This window comes from Hipposideros armiger, unplaced genomic scaffold (genome assembly GCF_001890085.2).
Source record: "Hipposideros armiger isolate ML-2016 unplaced genomic scaffold, ASM189008v1 scaffold_274, whole genome shotgun sequence".
Classification (NCBI taxonomy): Eukaryota; Metazoa; Chordata; class Mammalia; order Chiroptera; family Hipposideridae; genus Hipposideros; species Hipposideros armiger.
The window spans coordinates 454759-472074 of NW_017731624.1; the positions used below are offsets into that span (position 1 = coordinate 454759).

Here is a 17316-nt window from a genome sequence, read left to right on the forward strand (position 1 = left end):
TAATACTCAATATATACTGATAACAAAAGATGAATACAAGTCACATTTGACTTCTGCAATTGCAAGAGGTGCTCAAAGTGGTTACCATCAGCATAATTTAATACAGTTTTTTCCTTTCTTAAAATGTGTACACATTTTTTTAGCACCGTGTGTGTGTGTGTGTGTGTGTGTGTGTGTGTGTGTGTATAGCTGGAGTCCCAGAAGGTTAGGAGAGAGAGAAAGAGTGACACAAAAAAGTATTTGAATAAATAATGGGTTAAAAGTTCATAAATTTGGTAAAAAATTTAAAGTCTAAACAGACTCTTAAACTTCAATAAAGACCAAAAAAAATTAATATAAAAAACAAACAAAACAAAACAAAAAAGTATTTAGGCATATCATAGTCAAACTGCTGAAAATCAATGACAAAGAGAAAATCAATAAAACAATGCTGAGAGAAGTTAAAGATGTAAATAAATGGAGAGGTATACCAAATTAATGGATTGAAAGACTCAGTGTTGTTGAGATGTCAATTAACAAATTGATTTATGGATTCAGTACAATTGTAATCATAATCCTACTATGCTTTTTCATCAAAATTGACAAGCTGATTCTAAAATTTCTATAGAAATGCAAAGAACTTAGAATATTCAAGATGTCTTGAAAAAAGAAATCACGTTTGTAGACTTTCACTATTTGACTTCAAGACTTACCCTAAAGCTACAGTAATCAAGACAGTGTGGTACTGACAGAAGGATCAATAAACAGATGGAGAGAATAAAGAACCCAGAAATAGACCCACACTTACACATTTATTTTATTTTCAACAAAGGTGTCAAAGCAACACAACTGGGAAAGGAAAGCCTTTTCAACAAATGGTGTTGAAATAACTACTATTCATATGGGAAAAAATTAACCTTTCCCTACATCATACTATCTACAAAAATCAATTAGTGATGGACCGTAGACCTAGACATAAGGTCTAAAACTATAAAACTTCTAGAAGAAAACATGGGAGAATAGCTTCATGACTGGGGGAAGACAAAAGCCAAAAAGAAAAAAAAGAATCAGACTTAATCAAAATTAAACTTCTGGTCATCAGAAGAAACATTACTAAGAAAATGTATAGGCAAGCCGCAGGGCAGGGGAAAATACTTGCAAAACATGTCTGACCCAAAATTGGTATCTTAAATATACTAAGAACTCCTAAAACTCAATAATAAAATGACAAACAACTCAATTTAAAAATAGCCAAAAGATTTGAACTGGAGATAGTAAATGAATGGTCGATAAGTACATGAAAAAACATTCAACGGCTTTAGTAATTAAGGATATGCAAATGATGAGATACCACACCACATTAACAGCATGGCTGGTATTAGACAGACAACAAATGTCAAAAGGATGTTAATCAACTAAAACTCTTAAACATTGTTGGTAGGAGGGGAAAATGGTACGCTGGAAAAAAATACTTGTAAACAAATATTGAACTCTGGTTAATAACATTGAAGTACTTGAGAGGAATGTATTAATATCTGCAACTTAACTTTGGAACGCAATAAGAAAAGTAATTAAATGGGTTGCTGGATGGATAAAGGAATGGACAGATGATCAATATATGATAAAGCAAATATAATAAAATGTCAACTGAAGAAACTACATGAGTATATGGGTGTTCACTGTGAAATTCTTTCAATGCATCTTTAAGTTTGAAATTTTTGTGATAGAATGTTGAAAACAAAAGATAATTGAAGTTAAATGGCAGATTGTGCATTAGATGGAATCTTGGCCTTAGGAAAGGACATTAGAGTCTAGCTGATGTATAGAGGATCCGGGTAGGCAAAGGAGACTTCTGGGTCCAGAAACTGCTTTCCTTTGTTGTACTCTAACTTTGGCAATGAATCTGGAGGCTGAGGCATAGCAAAGGGCCAAGTTCCTCTTGCATTCCATAAGACTCAATGGCTGTGCTCTCTGTAACTGCCTTGTTTACCAGAGGGTGACTTTAAGAGTTCTCACCATATCTGTTCTAGAAATTGAACAGGAAGAGGCTGTCTGACATTATTTACTCTACCTACTGAGCACCTACTGTGGGCTACTCCCTGTGCTAGGCTTTGAGGATACTGTGATGAAGTGAATAAGAATGGCTCCTGCCCTTTTATTGATCTTACCATTGATGAAACTCTGTTCCTCTTCTACTTTTATTGTTATTTACGCCCTGACCAGAAGACTTGCAAGTTCCTTTTATAATCCACGTTGACATTTCTTAAATCTCTGAGTTCAGAAACCCCTTTCTCATGTTGAACCTGAATACCTCTATCTAAACAGAAAGAGATTTTTTTCTTGTTTTACTCTCTGTACTTGACACACAAAGATCCCAAAGTCTCAAAATAGCTCAGCAAAAACCTGGACACATGCCTATTGACCGAAAGTCCCGGCATACTCTCCTCAAGTAGAGGTGTAAGGGAAAGGGTGCTGGGTGGCTAAGCTTGACCATTTGCCCCACTTCCAACAGAGGTCACACTCATTATCATTCTTTGCCCTGGGACCACAGCCAGAAGTCCTGCCCAAAGTTTAGCTCAAGGATGTGGCGTCAGGGAAGGTGCCTGGCCTCCTGGGTAGCTTGACGTGACATTGAATCCCTGGTTATAAATTCATTTGCTCCAGCCTCCCCTTTAACATACAAAAGAGAAAATTCCTTACTTAAACATCTCTTCTTAATTGTTCTTGGTGAAATGTGAGCATGTTTTGAGCTTATGTATTGTTACAAATGACCCCACATTGGTTAAGTGGTACTTTTCATAGGCAATAAAAAGAAAATAAAAATCAGTTGCCTTCTTATAAAGGCTGTCACACTTTCTTTCCATACAGTGACTGATCCCCTTTGCTCACCTAAACACCTTCTCCTCTACAAAGAACTGTCACCTATTTTGTCACCTTTCTATGCTTATAAATCCACCAGCTCTGAAAACCTCTTAGCAAGGTGATCATTTCAAGCTTCTTAATGCCCCTTTGTCCTGACTGAAATAACTTTGCTTCTTCTCTCTCCCCTCCTTTCTGCAAAATTTATCTCTCAGGAATTTAAATACTTGTTTTCTTTCCCTAGAAGCTGTTTTTCAGACGGTTGGATTCCAGGGAGATAATGATACGACTCAGGATCTAAGTGCATGGTTTTTCTATCCTGGTGCCGCCCGGTTCAGGCGATTGGTGCTTCAGGACTTTCTGAAGCTCTTTGAAAACAACAGGGCTAGTCAGATTCCAGCGATTTACCTTCTGGAGGCTGAGCGTGTCTGGGCAGCGGCTGCATAATTTGGATGGAGTCATCACTGATGAGGCAGCGCTGGCTCGGCCAGGGAGCACTCGTTGCTCTTTTAAACTCCACGGCACCCGGGATGAAGTCACCTTTCTTCTTTTAAAACCGACAGATTTGCCCTGTGAATCCCTGTCACTTCTGTTAGAAGTTGGTGTTTTTTCCACTGCTGGTCACCAGGACCTTCTCTCAGGTAAGGAAGCTCTTATTTACTGGGTTTCCATCCAGGAAAGCTTGATTTGAGGGGGAGTTTCTCGGGCATCTCTGGGTAAAGTTGTTGGAGTCAGGTTAAGGGGCAATCGATTGGCTGAGGAGTACGGCTGGTTCCCAGGCAGCTGGTGTCCACCTGGTGTGCTGGCAGGACGCCACTCAGCTCAGGGGCAGTGGCAGGTTCTCACAGTGGGCATGGAAACTGAATCTGGGCTTGGTTTCTAAGAGTTGTGTAACCAGCATGTTGGTGAAGCACCTACAGGTGGTCTCCTCTGGGTTGGGGCCGTCTTACCCGCTTTGCCTTCCTAACTACTGGCTCTGTGTTTTGGGTGGAACCCTCATAGTCTCATGACAAAAGTTGATGCGCAGAAAAGCAGCAGCTCTCCAGGGAGCCTTTACTCATTCTCTGGCTTGAATGCTTCATGTCTTCCTCAGAGTTCTAGCAGGAGACAATCTTGTCCTGACATGCAGGCGCCTCGAGTAAACAATGGCTGTGCTGCTATGTGGGGCAGAAGTGTACAAACACGTCTTCGTGCCTGTCCATACGCGTTCTAAGAAAATGAGCATGAAGGTGTGTGTGTGTGCGTGTGTGTGTGTGTGTGCGTGTGTGTGTGTGTGCGTGTGTGTGTGTGTACTTGCACAGGCAGACCTGTGGTCCTAGGGATACTTTCCTGCAACACTTTCTATGAGTTATATGAGTCATGGTCGCTGATTATCTCATATTAGCCTTGGAAGGCCCAATAAAGACATCTTGGCTATGACAGAAGGGCCTCCAGGGTGATAAATGGCTTTTGGAGAGAGTAGAACCACTGTGAAGTGAAAGCACTAAGAATTGTAAAGCCCTTTATTACCTGACACAGAACCTGACTTCATTGTATTCAGTACATTCATCCTTAACCTCTGAAGGGAGCAAGAATCTCATTAAACAAGAGATGCTTGTTTTGTTTTAAATGCAATTACGTACTGCCTGCCAGCGCTTGCTGACACGTTCACCTCATACTTGGCTCGTCCAGAATTCATCCTTACCTGACATCTGCTCCCCTCTCTGTGTCCCTAGCTCAGGGAAAAGTACCTGGTTGTCCATAACAGATTTCTGGACTTCGCCTTTGACCCCACTTTTGTCCTCACATTCCCTCATCTGGTTTGGCAAACACATCCAGCAGATTCTGCCTCTATGTTGTCTCTCAAATCCATCCATTTTCCCACTTCCATGGCTGTTTTCCTAGCTAAGCCCTTATCATCTTTTTCCAGGAGTCCCATCCAGGCTTCCTGTCCTCAGTCTTACCTTCCCTGTGCAGCTGGGTGATTCCACAATGATTGATCAGCACCCATACAATCCAATCAATCACTAATCTGGTGATTCTGTCTTCATGTCCCTCAAAATTTTCACATCTATTCATCCCACCACTATGACCTTGGTCCAACCCACCAACACTTTTTGTCTGAGTTATTGCAATTTTAGTCAATTTCCGTGCTACTAGGCTCACTTCCTTCCCAATATAAGATGTTTTAAGCTTCTTATCTTCTCAAGCTTTTAGCTTTTAAAGGACTTTTTTTTTTTTACAAGAGCAGAACTTGAAACACCTGTTTCCCTATCGAGTTTAGAAGCATCAGCATTTTTATGACTCTTGTAGATACTTCAAGGAGGGAAGCAGAGAGAATGGCGGGAGGTGGGGAATGTGTATTGCAGTGGGACGATGGCCTGAGGAATGCAGAAGCTCAGGCCTTGGAACTGGACAGGCCTACAGCTGAATCCTAGTTTCCCCACTTCCTAGTGTGGCCTTGACCAGATTGCTAAACTTCTTGAGACACATTTTCCTGAACTGTGAAATGGAAATAAGCATGTCTACTTTTCTGGGTGAATACAAGAGTTAGATAAGAACATTTATGGAAGGCTCTAAAACATAGCAATTAAGAATTTTTAGCTCCTTTCCTTCTTTCCTTCCCTTTTAAGGCTTGTAATCTCTAACCATCACATATCTTGTAAGTATTTGTGTGTGTATGTATAATTATCTGTTTTGGGCATGGAAGGAAGGAGGAGTGGCAAAGAAACACAGAAGAACTCTCTTAAGGATATGCAGTTTACTTAAGGTGGTAAAGCAAACCCAAATAGTATATAATCACTTATAAAACAAGCATTCTGCCGTTGTCAGGTGTACAGTACCAGCTGAGTACATAAGCAGGGAGGACTTGAGTAAACAGGTCTGTGAATACCTGCAGACGGAGTGTAAATAGATCGACATCAGGCAAATTTAGATTTTGGCTTTGTGAGGACTTAAAAATCATTGACCTCTCTGATGATGAAACAAAACTTCCCAGAAGGCTTTATAGTTTTAGGGTGACTTCAGGACATACAGATTAGTGTTTATGTGAATTTACTCTTTCATTTATTCATCAAGTATTTATTTAACCCCTATTCTGTGCCGGGTCCTATATGACACAATGTCTTTGCTATTCTTCCATGGGACATGGATGATAATTCTCCTCCTCTTGAATTGGAGATAGCCTTAGGGACTTGTGTGACCAATAGAATAAGAAGAAAGTGCATTTGGGGACACCCATGACTAGGTTCTAAGAAGCTTTGCAGCTTCCTCCTGAGTTTCTTGACCCGCTCACTCTGGGGAAGCGAACCACCATGTAAAGTCATGTGCTGGTAACCTGGCTTTCTCTGGGGGGAAAAGAAAAAAAAAACCTGATTTGTAGTGTTTTCCCATTGTCACGGTAAAAATACTCCCTCCCATCACGGCTGATTTCAAGCTACCAAAGTGACAACACAGAATGTAGGGCTGGAGAGAAATACAGAGACTCAGCTCTTACACGTTAGTACAAGCCAGCCCCAGTGCATGACTGCCAATTACTCTGAGACCACCGCACTGTGAGAAAGCCCAAGCTAATTGGATGAGGGGGCTGCATGAAGACAAGCACAGCCAGCCCTAGTTTTTCCAGCCATTCACATTTAGGCTTCAGGAAAGAAGCCTTTAGAAGACCCCAGACCCAGCCACTGGCTGCACTTTTGCGAGAGCCACTGAGTGAGAACTTCTCTGTTCAGCCCAGTCAACCCACAGAACCCTGAGAGATAATAGCAAGGTATATCATCTAAGGTTGGAGGTAGTTTGTTATGCAACAATAGATACCTGGAACAAGGTGGCGTCTTCTTTACTCAGAATCCCGTCTAGATCAAGCCCCCCCCCCCCCCCCCCCCCCCCCCGGGAGGGTGTGGGAGAGTAGAGGAATTTATCCAGACACTTCTTAGTCCTTGGATAGTCTCAGGCCTTAGGCCACTATGGAAGAAAATGCTACAGTTTAAACAGCCTGAGAAAGGGACTTGATTACTTTACTAACTTTACCCTTATAACTAAATCAGTGGAAAAAAAAAATTCTCTACACACACACACACACACACACACACACACACGCTCACATTCTTCTCTCATCTGCCTCCATCACTTATCCACCTAACTCTATTCACTCAAAGCTCTGCTGCAAGATCTTACCTGTTCTTTTAACCCTTCTCCCTCCTCCACATGGAATTTGTTGGGGAAAACAGGCAGAGCAGGAAAAATATGAAGTTAAGGAAATGCCTAGAGCCCTGAGGTCTGGTGGAAAGCAACTGAGGCCCCTAGGAAAGAGCCCCAAAGAGGAGGCTTTAAAACAGGCTTTAGGGAAGACGCATGGATTAGCAGTTAGAGCACAAGTTTTGAAATCAGATGACCTGGGTTCCAATCTGGATTCTGACATTTTTTAGTTGGCTGACCTTCGAAAGTGTCTAGACAGCTCTCTTCTCAGTTTTTTCACCTTTAAAATCTGGATCATAATGCCATCTCACAAAATTCTCGTGAAGAGTAAATGAGATGATATTTGTTGAGTACTTAACTTCGTGTAACTACCCCACAATCAAGATACAAAACTGGGGTAAGGGGAAGGGGAGTGGTAGATGAGGGTAAAGGGGATCAAATATATGGTGATAGAAAAGAACTGACTCTGGGTGGTGAACACACAATGTGATGTATAGATGATGTATCACAGAATTGTACACCTGAAATCTATGTAACTTTACTAACAATTGTCACCCCGACAAACTTTAATTTAAAGAAAGAAAGAAAGGAAGAAAGGAAGAAAGAGAGAAAGAAAGAGATAATTGGCAGATGCAGAGATACAAAAAATTTTTTTTTAAAAGATACAAAACTATTTCATCACCACAAGTCTTTCTTGTACTACCCCTTTTTATCTACCCCTCCATCCCTAACTCTTTGAAATCATTAACCATTGTCCATCTATATAATGTTATTTCAGAAGTGCTTTATAAATGGGATCATGCAGTATTTACATGCATGAAATTGACTTTTCCCACTTAGGATAAGTTTTTTGAGATCCTTCCAAGTTGTCGTATGTATCAATAGTTGGTTCTTTTTTACTGCTGAGTAACATTCCACGGTACCACAGTTTATTTAACTCTTCACCCATTTACCCATTGGAGGACATTTGGGTAGTTTCCACTTTGAGCATTTGTGTGCAAGTTTCTGCATGAACATTGTCATTTTTCTAGGATAAATGCCCAAGGCTGCAATATATAGATTTTTATGTAAGTCCATTTCTAGTTTTAGAATGAACTGCCAAACTATTTTCCAGAGTGGCCCTAATCTTTTGCATTAGCACCAGCAACGTATGAGTAATGGAGGGTCTCTGCATCCTTGTCAGAATGTGGTTATCACTATGTTTTATTTTAGCCATTCTAATAGGTGGGTAACGATATCTCATTGTGATTTTAATTTGCATTTCCCTAATGGCTAGGGAATATCTTTTCATGTGCTTGTATACTGTCTGTGTCTTATTCAGTGAAATGTCTGTTAATGACTTTTGCCCATATTCTAATTGGATTGCTTGTTTTTTACAGTTGAATTTTGTAAGTTCCTTATATATTCTAGATACACATCCTTTTTCAGATGTGTAGTTTACAAATATATTTTCCCACTCTGTAAATTTTTACTTTATCCTCTAAACAGAATCTTTCATAGAGCGAAAGTTGTAAATTTTGATGAAATTCAATTTCCTTTTATGGATTATTCTTCTAGTGTAAAGTGTAAGAACATTTTGCCTAGTCTAGTTCTCAAAGATTTTCTTTTATTTTTTTTCTAAAACCTTTATAGTTTTACATTTAAGTCTATAACCCATTTTGAGATAATATTTGTATAACATATCAGGTTCAAGTCAAAGTTCTTTTTCTCCTTTTCTTTTCTTTCTTTCTTTCTTTCTTTCTTTTTTTTTTTTTTTTGCCTATGTCATGTCCAGTTGCTCTAGCACCATTTGTTTAAAAGGCTATCTCTCCTTCATTGAATTGGTTTTAACCCTTTGTCAAAAGTCAGTTGGGTGTATTTATGTAATTCTGTCTCTAGGATTTCCATCCTATTCCATTGATCCATGTGTGTAGGCCTTTGGCAATGCCACACCATCTAGATTACTATATCATACACTGTATAGCAACTATATAGTAAACCATACATCAGGTAGTGTGATTGCTCCCATGTTAGTGTTCTTTCTCAAAATTGCTTTGGCTATCCTCAGGCCTTTCACTTTCCATATACATTTTATAAAACGCTTGTCTATGTCTACAAAAACCTTGCTAGGATTTTGATAGAAATCCTGTTAAACATGTAGTTTAGTTTGGACAGGCGTGACATCTTTACTATGTGGTGACTTCCAGTCCTTAAACATGAAAAATTTCTGCCATTATTCAGGTCTTCTTTGGTTTCTTTCATCAGCATGTTGTGATTTTCAGCATGAAAGTTCTGTACATATTTTGTTAGATTTATAGCTTAGTATTTTATTTTCTTTGGAACAATTGAAAATCATATTACATTATTAAATTTCATTTTTCATGTATACATTTAGTATATAGAAATGCAATTTTTTTCTTTTCTTTATTCCCCAGCTTTATGGAGGTATGATGGACAAATAAGCACTGTATATATTTAAGGCGTAGAACACACTGTTTTGATATACATATATAGTACATTGTGAAATAATTACCATAATCAAGCTAATTAACATATCCATCAGCTCATCATGTGTGTGTGTTTACATGTGATTGTGTATGTTGAGAACATTTGAGAGAGCTTACTCAAGATCTTACTCTCTTAGCAAATTTCAAGTATACGATGCATTATTAGCTATAGTCACATGCTGTACATTAGGTCTCCAGAATTTATTCATCTTATAGTTAAAAGTTTGTACCTTTTAATCAATTTCCCCCAAATGCAATTAATTTTTGTGTGTTGATATTAACTTCTGCAATTGTGCTGAACTCATTTATTAGCTGTAGTTTTTTGTTGGTTTTTTTTTTTTTGTAGATTCATCAGGGTTTTCTATGTAGACTATCACGTCATCTGAAAATGGAGATAATTTTGATTTTCCTTTCCATCTGTATGATTTTATTTCTTTTTCTTGTCTTATTGTGCTGGCTAGAACTTTCAGTACTATGTTGAGTAAGAGTGGTGAGAGCAGACATTCTTGCCTTATTCCCAGTCTTAGACAATAAGTATTCAGTCTTTCCTTCACCATTAAATAAGACATTAACTGTAGATTTTTCACACATGCTCTTGATCAAGTTGAGGAAATTCCTGTCTATACTTCGTTTGCTAAAATTTATATCATGAATGAGTGTTGGATTTTTTTAAATGTTTTTTTCTGCATCAATTGATATGATCACAGAAATTTTCATCTTTAGCCTGTTGATAAGGTGGATTACATTTGCTTGATTTTTAAAATATCAAACAATCTTTGCATATCTTGAGTAAATTCCACTTGGTCATGGTAAATTATTTTTTTAATAAAAAACTGCTGGATTCAATTTACTAATATTTTGTTGAGAATTTTTACATCTCAGTTCACGAGAGTTAATGATTTGTTGTTCTCCCTTTTTTGTACTGTCTTTGTCTGATTTTGGTAACAGTGGAATACTAGCCTCATAAAATGTGTTACAAAGTGATTCCTTCTCTTCTATTTTTTAGGAAAAGATTGTATAAAATTAGTGTTAATTCTTCTTTAAATACTTGGTAAAATTCTCCAGTGAAATCACTTGGACCTAGAGATTTCTTTTTCAGGAGCTTTTTAATTATAAATTCAAACCCTTTAATGATTGTAAAACTATTCAGATTATCTCTTTCATCTTGGCTGAGTTTTCATTGTTTATGGTTTCAAGGCATTCATCTATTTCTTTGAAGTTGTTAAATTTAACACTATAAAGTTGTCCATAATTTTTTTTATTATCCTTTTAATGGCTACAGGATCTGTAACAATAGCTCTAGTTTCATTCTTGATGGTGGTAATCAGTGTCTTCTTTCTTTTTATCTTTAGCAGTCTAGCTAGAGGTTTATTGATCTTACTGAGTTTTTTCTTATGACAACCAGCTCTTTGTTTCACTGTTTTTCTCTATTGTGCTCCTTTTTTTAGTTTCATTTATTTCTGCTGTTATCTTTTTTATTTCCTTCTTAGCTGGTGAATTGTTTCATTTCTGCTGTTATGTGTTTCAACTTTATATTTTGCATTTGGTTCTTTTATGTAACTTCTATTTTTTGATGAGATTTTATATTTCTTCGCTTGTTTCAAGAGAACTTGTAATTATTTAAGCATTTTTATAATGGCTGACTTAAAATCCTTGTCAGATAATTCCAACATCTGATTCACCCCAATGCTGGAATTGGTTAACTGTCTTTTCTCATGCAAGTTCTTGGAATGATGAGTAATTTCTAATTGTACTTTGGACATTTTGAATATTGTCAAGAGACTCCTGACCCTACTTAAATATTTTATTTTTGTAGGTAGTCACACTATTTAGATTTAGAGTGTAGGTCCTGACCTACTTTTGTGAGCTGTAGTTCCAGTGACAATTTGTTTTCAGAGTTCTTGCAATACTAATATGGGGTAACTGGTGCTATTTGCATTCCTGCTTTATTACTGCAAGTGCTTCCTGGGCTGCTTGGTGGGTATGGGGCAGGTAATGGATCCCCACCCAGGCTCTGCTCATGCTATACCTGTGGATGGATTGGCTCATCTGTTGTTTTAGGAGCCCTACTGATAATGGTGCAAATGGGGACCACTGCTATTCTGTGTATGGGGTGGGGACCCAGCTGATGTTGACACTGAGGAAGGTAAGTCTTGCCAGCAGGTGTGGGGGCAGGGAAGGAGTTAGCCTGCTCTGCTGTCATTCCTGCTGCAGGCAGATCAATCTCTTGGCCCTATCACTGCCCTGCTTGGGGACCACAGGATGTATCTCCCCACTAGGTCTCTGCTGGGCTCACCTTTTCTCTGTCCTTTGTCCAGATAGAGAAGGCTGTTCTTGCTTATTTTTTAATCATCCTATGCCTCTTGGTGGTTTCAGGTATAGGCCTCTCTGGTGCATAGCATGGGATATGTGGTAGATAAAAAGAAAACCTAGGAAAATCGCCATGGTATCTCAACTCCTGAAGTCCCTAGCCAGTCAGCCTTCTTCTCTCTACCTTTTAGGGTCCTTTTATGATTTCCTATTGAGTTATTTCCAGGGTATTTGGTTAAATCAAGAGGCTATGAACCTGGAGAAATGAGTCTATAATACCTTTTCTCATGATAAACTTTTATAGTTAAAAAATGAGAGTATCCAGGCAACCTCTGGGGGGAGGTGGGAGAGAAATGGGGGAAAGGAAGTCTAGCCATACTAGATATTCAAGCATGTTCCAACATACAATAATTAAAATACGGTGCAACACTAGAGACGTCAATGGAAAAGCGTAAAGAGTCCAGAAATAGGTGCGACAAACGTGGCAACGTAGCATTTCAACTTAGAGGTATTGGGAGGAGACTGCCATTTGGAGAGGAAAATAGAGCTGGATCCCTATCTCTACATAAAATCCCAATTAATAAAAACATATATTAATATTAAACAATAAAAATAATTTTAAATGAGTAAGGTATTTAATAACCTTGACGTAGGAAAGACCTTCCTAAGCATGATACCAAACCCAGAAACTATACAGAAAAAGGCTGATGCATATAATTACATGAAATATTAAACATATATGATGAAAATGGTATAAATGAGATCAAAACACAAATGACAAATGGAAAAAGTCGATGCATTATATCTATGTAACATAGCAAACTATATTATTCTTAAAATTTAAATAGTACACTCAATATGAAAATAAAAATGAGTAAAAATGGGCTAAATACATGAACAGGCTGGTCAGAAAAAAAAAATATAGAAATGGCCAATAAACATAAGAAAGGAACATAAACTCACAATTCAAGAAGAATAAATTAATATGAAAGAACTTTCTTTTTATTATTTAAAACATTACAAAATTAATATACATTATAAAAATCATAAAAAATATATAAAGTACATGATGTTAAATGAATTTTTCCTTCAAAGCCTCATCATAGTCCTAAGCTTGAAATCTCCCTTCTTTCCCTAGAAGTATCTCTATTAAAAGTCTGAGATTCCTTCTAGCCCTTTCTCTACATGATTAGGAGTGTGTGTGTGTGTGTGTGTGTGTGTGTGTGTGTGTGTGTGTGTGTCTACTTCTTTCTTTTGCACAAGTTGGATCCTAAAGGACATATGACTTTTACATTATAGAATATGCCAAATTGCCATTTAAAAGCTGTATCAATTTTTTATTCTTCTACCAAAGAGTGAGACTACCTATTTCTTGAAAGAATCACTACTTCTTGGTATTAATCAATCTTCTAAAACATTTTGACAATATGATACATGAAAAAAAAATCAGCATTGTTTTCATTTTCATTCTCTGAGTATTGAAATTGAATACGTTTTCATACATTTATAGTTTATGTTTATCTGTTAATTGTCAGTTCATAGTCTTGCCAGTCTTTCTGTTGATTGTCATTTTCTTATTGGCATGAGTTCATAGTATGGATATTAATCTTTTTTATACATGTTGAAAATATTGTCTTCCGTTCACTCATTTTTATTTTACTTTTCTTTATTGTGTCTTTCTTTATAGAGAAGTTTTACATTTTATATAGTCTAATCTGTCTGTCCTTTATTTTATGACTTCTAGATTTCACATGTTAATAGATTTTCCCACTCTAGAATAAAATTATTTCTTCCAACATGCCTAGGAATTTGCTTTTATTGTTTAGATTTTTTATTCATTTTGAATTCATTTTTATATATACTGTGAAATAGGAAATCACTTTAAAAAATAGCCAATTACTCCAATACTATTTATGAATACTCTATCCTTTCATTCCAGTAACTTGAAATGTCAATTCTTTCATATACTAAATGAATGTCATTGATTATTTTTTGAACATTTGATTCTAATCAAATAATTAATCTATCACAGCAACAAGATCAACTGTTTTAGTTACTTTGGTTTTATAATTTATTGTATTATCTGGGAAAGTAAGTACTGTCTCAAAACCTGCCATTATTTTTCTTTATCAAAAATGTCTAGGCTAATAACCAAGATACATTAGTAAGAGAAAAAGCCAGCCACAAAAAAAATATATATTATATTTACATAGGCATAGACAATTTTTGGAAGGGCATAAAAGGAACTATAATAGTTACCTCTAGGGACTGGGGCTGTTGGGGATTCTATGAGTGAGACTTACTTTTTACTTTAAATAATTCCCCACTTTTTATGTATTCTTAAAAAACAAATATGCATTTCTTTTATAATTAAAAATAGTACATGATTTTTCTCTGCCAGAAACCTAAAGCTGTATAAGGGCATATCCTGTATATCAGTGTTTCACAATTGTGGCTGCACATTAGAATTATTTGGGGAGCTTTTAAGGAATTCAGATGTCCAGGGACCTGCCCTCAGAGATTCTGATTTCATAAGGCTGGGGGAGGGCATTGGCATCAGCATATTTTAAATGTACCCCAGGTGGCTCTAATGTGCAGTCATGGTTGAGAAGCACTGCTGTAGATGACATAAGGCTTAAGAGAGTCCCCAGAAGGCCACTATGATGAGGTCTTTTCAGAATAATTACATGGGAATGCAACCCAAAGTAATCCATCACTTCTCTGTCAGGCTAAGTGTTGGCATGAGAGCGAGTGCAAACAAGTCCAGGGGGGAGTGATGGAAAAGAGCTTTGCTCATACGTGTGTGAAAGCTTCCATCTCTGTGGTAGGCCTTATTGTCAAAAGGCATAGTCTTACTCAGGCTTCTTCAGAACATAAGGGATTCTTGTAAACTAGATACAGGAATCTCATGGAAAACCAGAAAAGGCAAAACAGCTGTGTCTCAGGGGCCCACAATGTGGTTGGTACTGGAAGGTTCCAACAGAGCTCCAGGAACCAGGGTTATTTGGAGACCTTCCCGTAGGAGGCTTTCAATTTTTTTTTTCATCTGGAGAATTGCTTTGTCAAAATGAAATGGCTTTTGGAAGTCTGATCTGGAAAACAGATTGAAGAAGAACCTGAAGACACCTGCAGATTGGTTGGAAGGGAACCCAATATTGTTGTTGCTCTCTCTGCTTCTTGTGTGTCTCCTTCTGATGCTTCTCTCCATCAGCTGACTGATTCTGCCTCTATTTTCCCGACAGGATCTGATTGGTCCAGCGGGTCCCCAGTGACCTGTCCCTGGTGGTTGGGTGGGATTTTCCATACCAGGTGACTACATGAATGGATCGAATGGTTCTTAGAATCATGTACCCACCTTTGGTCAGCTGGCCCAGAGAGATCGTGGGGAGCAGTGGGTGCATAGAGCTGCTGTGGGATTGCAGAAGGAGGGTGTGGGCCAGGCAGTTTCCCTCAGAATGGGAGCGTGGAAAGGACATCCACCACGCTTAACCTGTCCTGCCAACCACTAAGTCAGCCCTACGTGAACTGGAGGATGGTTGGCAATGGGGTGTGAAACTGCTTCCATTCAAGCAAAGATGCTAAGGGGAAACCTGTCAGGAATGTTTAGATGGCCCTTGCACTCTGAACATCTCCAGAGGTCTTTTCTGGCTCTAGGAATTTGGGCTTTCAAAAAGTATTAAGGATGTCAGGAGAATGGAATTCATTTTCCTCTGGGGTGAGACCTGTGCCAGATGTGGCTATTAAGCACTTAAGGTATGGCTAGAACAAATTGACGTGTGCTGTGAGTGAAACTACACACCGGATTTTGAAGCCTCGATGTAAAAAAAAACCTCTAACATTCTCATCACTAATTTTTATGTTGATTACATGTTGAAATACTATTTTAGATATAATGAATTAAATAAAATATATTATTAAAATGAACTCCCCTTCATTCCTTTTTTTAAACACAACTATGAGAAAATTTAAAATTATTCATGTGGGCTCACATTATTTTTCTACTGGACAGCTTGGTTAGACGGCGACTCCGATATTTTCCGCTGTGCAGGTATGGCTGTAAGGATCTGCATGTGAACTGTGGGGCCCACGTCACTATCCTATTCTTGGTTCATAATCAGAGCCATGGCAGTTTATCTTATTCTGGCTCTTCTCTTTGCCTCATAGGCTGCAGCCCAATTCCTTTTCTCAAATAGAACGACTTAATCTTCTCCTGTGGTTTCCCAGCATCCCACACCCAGGAGGCATTATGGCTCTGCCTCAGCAAGTCCTTACAGAAATTCTCTCTGCCTCTCCGCCTCTGCTACTCTTTCCTGCCTAGCTTTATTTTTTTTTTCCCCTTCCGTTTTAGGACTGGCAGACAGCAAATGTTTCACGTTTGTAGTCTTACCCACTTTTCACACATCCTTTTCCAGGGAAGTGTGTTCTAGCCAGCAGCCTTCCTCTGGGGACAAATGACTGCTTCCTAATGCCTCGTCACAGTTCATCCTGTTTCCTCATGGAATGAAGTTTGCAAATGGGGCTAAGTCACTACCAGAAGTGTATCTGCTTCAAGAGTTAATAATGATGATAATAAAAACAACTGCTATTGCCATTTATTGAATTTTATTACTGGCCAGGATCTGTACTAGGTACATGATATGTATTTTCATTTAATCCTCACAACAAGCCCACAAAAGCGTGTGCTATGATCCTTTATTACAGATGGGGAAAATTAGGCTGAACATTACATGCTTTGCTCACAGATCTCTGCTAGGAAATGGTGGACCCGGGATTTAAATCTAAATGAGTCCCTAAAGTCCTTGCTCTTACCCACTCCCTTCATACTGTTTTCCATATGTTAGGTCACCTCCCATATTGGGCAACTCCAAGCTGGAATTCAGTGCTGCATAGCAAGTGATATCTATAAGCAAATTTGCTGAATGATGACAATGCTGTGCATTGTGCGCTGTTTTGATGATTCTCCAGTTGACATTTGATATTAACAAAACTCTATTAAAGATGGAATAATGGACTTTATGAGCCCTATTTTACACACTAGGAAAATCTGAGCTTCATGGAGGTGAAGTGATTTGTCCGGGGTCACTAAGTTAAGCCAGGTGAGAACACAGTTTTTTCGAAATATTTATTTTCCTTTTTATTTGCTCATCCGTGCACACTTGGGCATTGTGCTGCTGGGTGGCAGAATATAGTGACAAATGTTTTGTTATGATTGCTGATATAACCCTGAGTTATGTGAAGAGTTTGCTGGTACAGAGTCATTTGTGTTTCTCAGCTGTAGGTAAGTCAGTCTCATTAATTCAACCATCATTGCTCAACCCCCTGTCTGGCTAGGCATTGTGTGGAAGGAAAGGGTGGATAAAACAATGACTTTGTCAGGAGGAGACTACCTTCTTTTTTTTTAAAGATTTTTATTAGGGAATTGGGGGGATGGGAACAGTGCTGGGGAATTGGGGGAAGGGGAACAGACAAGTTGCTGTCGTTTTGGTCTTCAGTCTAGTTGTGGAGGACG

At 38.2% G+C, this 17316-nt stretch overlaps 1 protein-coding gene across 2 annotated transcripts in view; it reads left to right on the forward strand.

Annotated features, from left to right (window-relative positions):
- Window positions 1-3415: 3415 nt before the first annotated feature.
- AMOTL1 (angiomotin like 1) overlaps window positions 3416-17316 on the forward strand; it is a 161720-nt gene continuing 147819 nt past the window's right edge. The window contains exon 1 of one of the 2 annotated variants that reach the window (XM_019657152.1): window positions 3416-3479. The gene's annotated coding sequence lies outside the window, so the exon portion shown is untranslated. The remainder of the gene's footprint in view (window positions 3480-17316) is intronic. The other variant, XM_019657150.1, reaches the window with a different exon arrangement.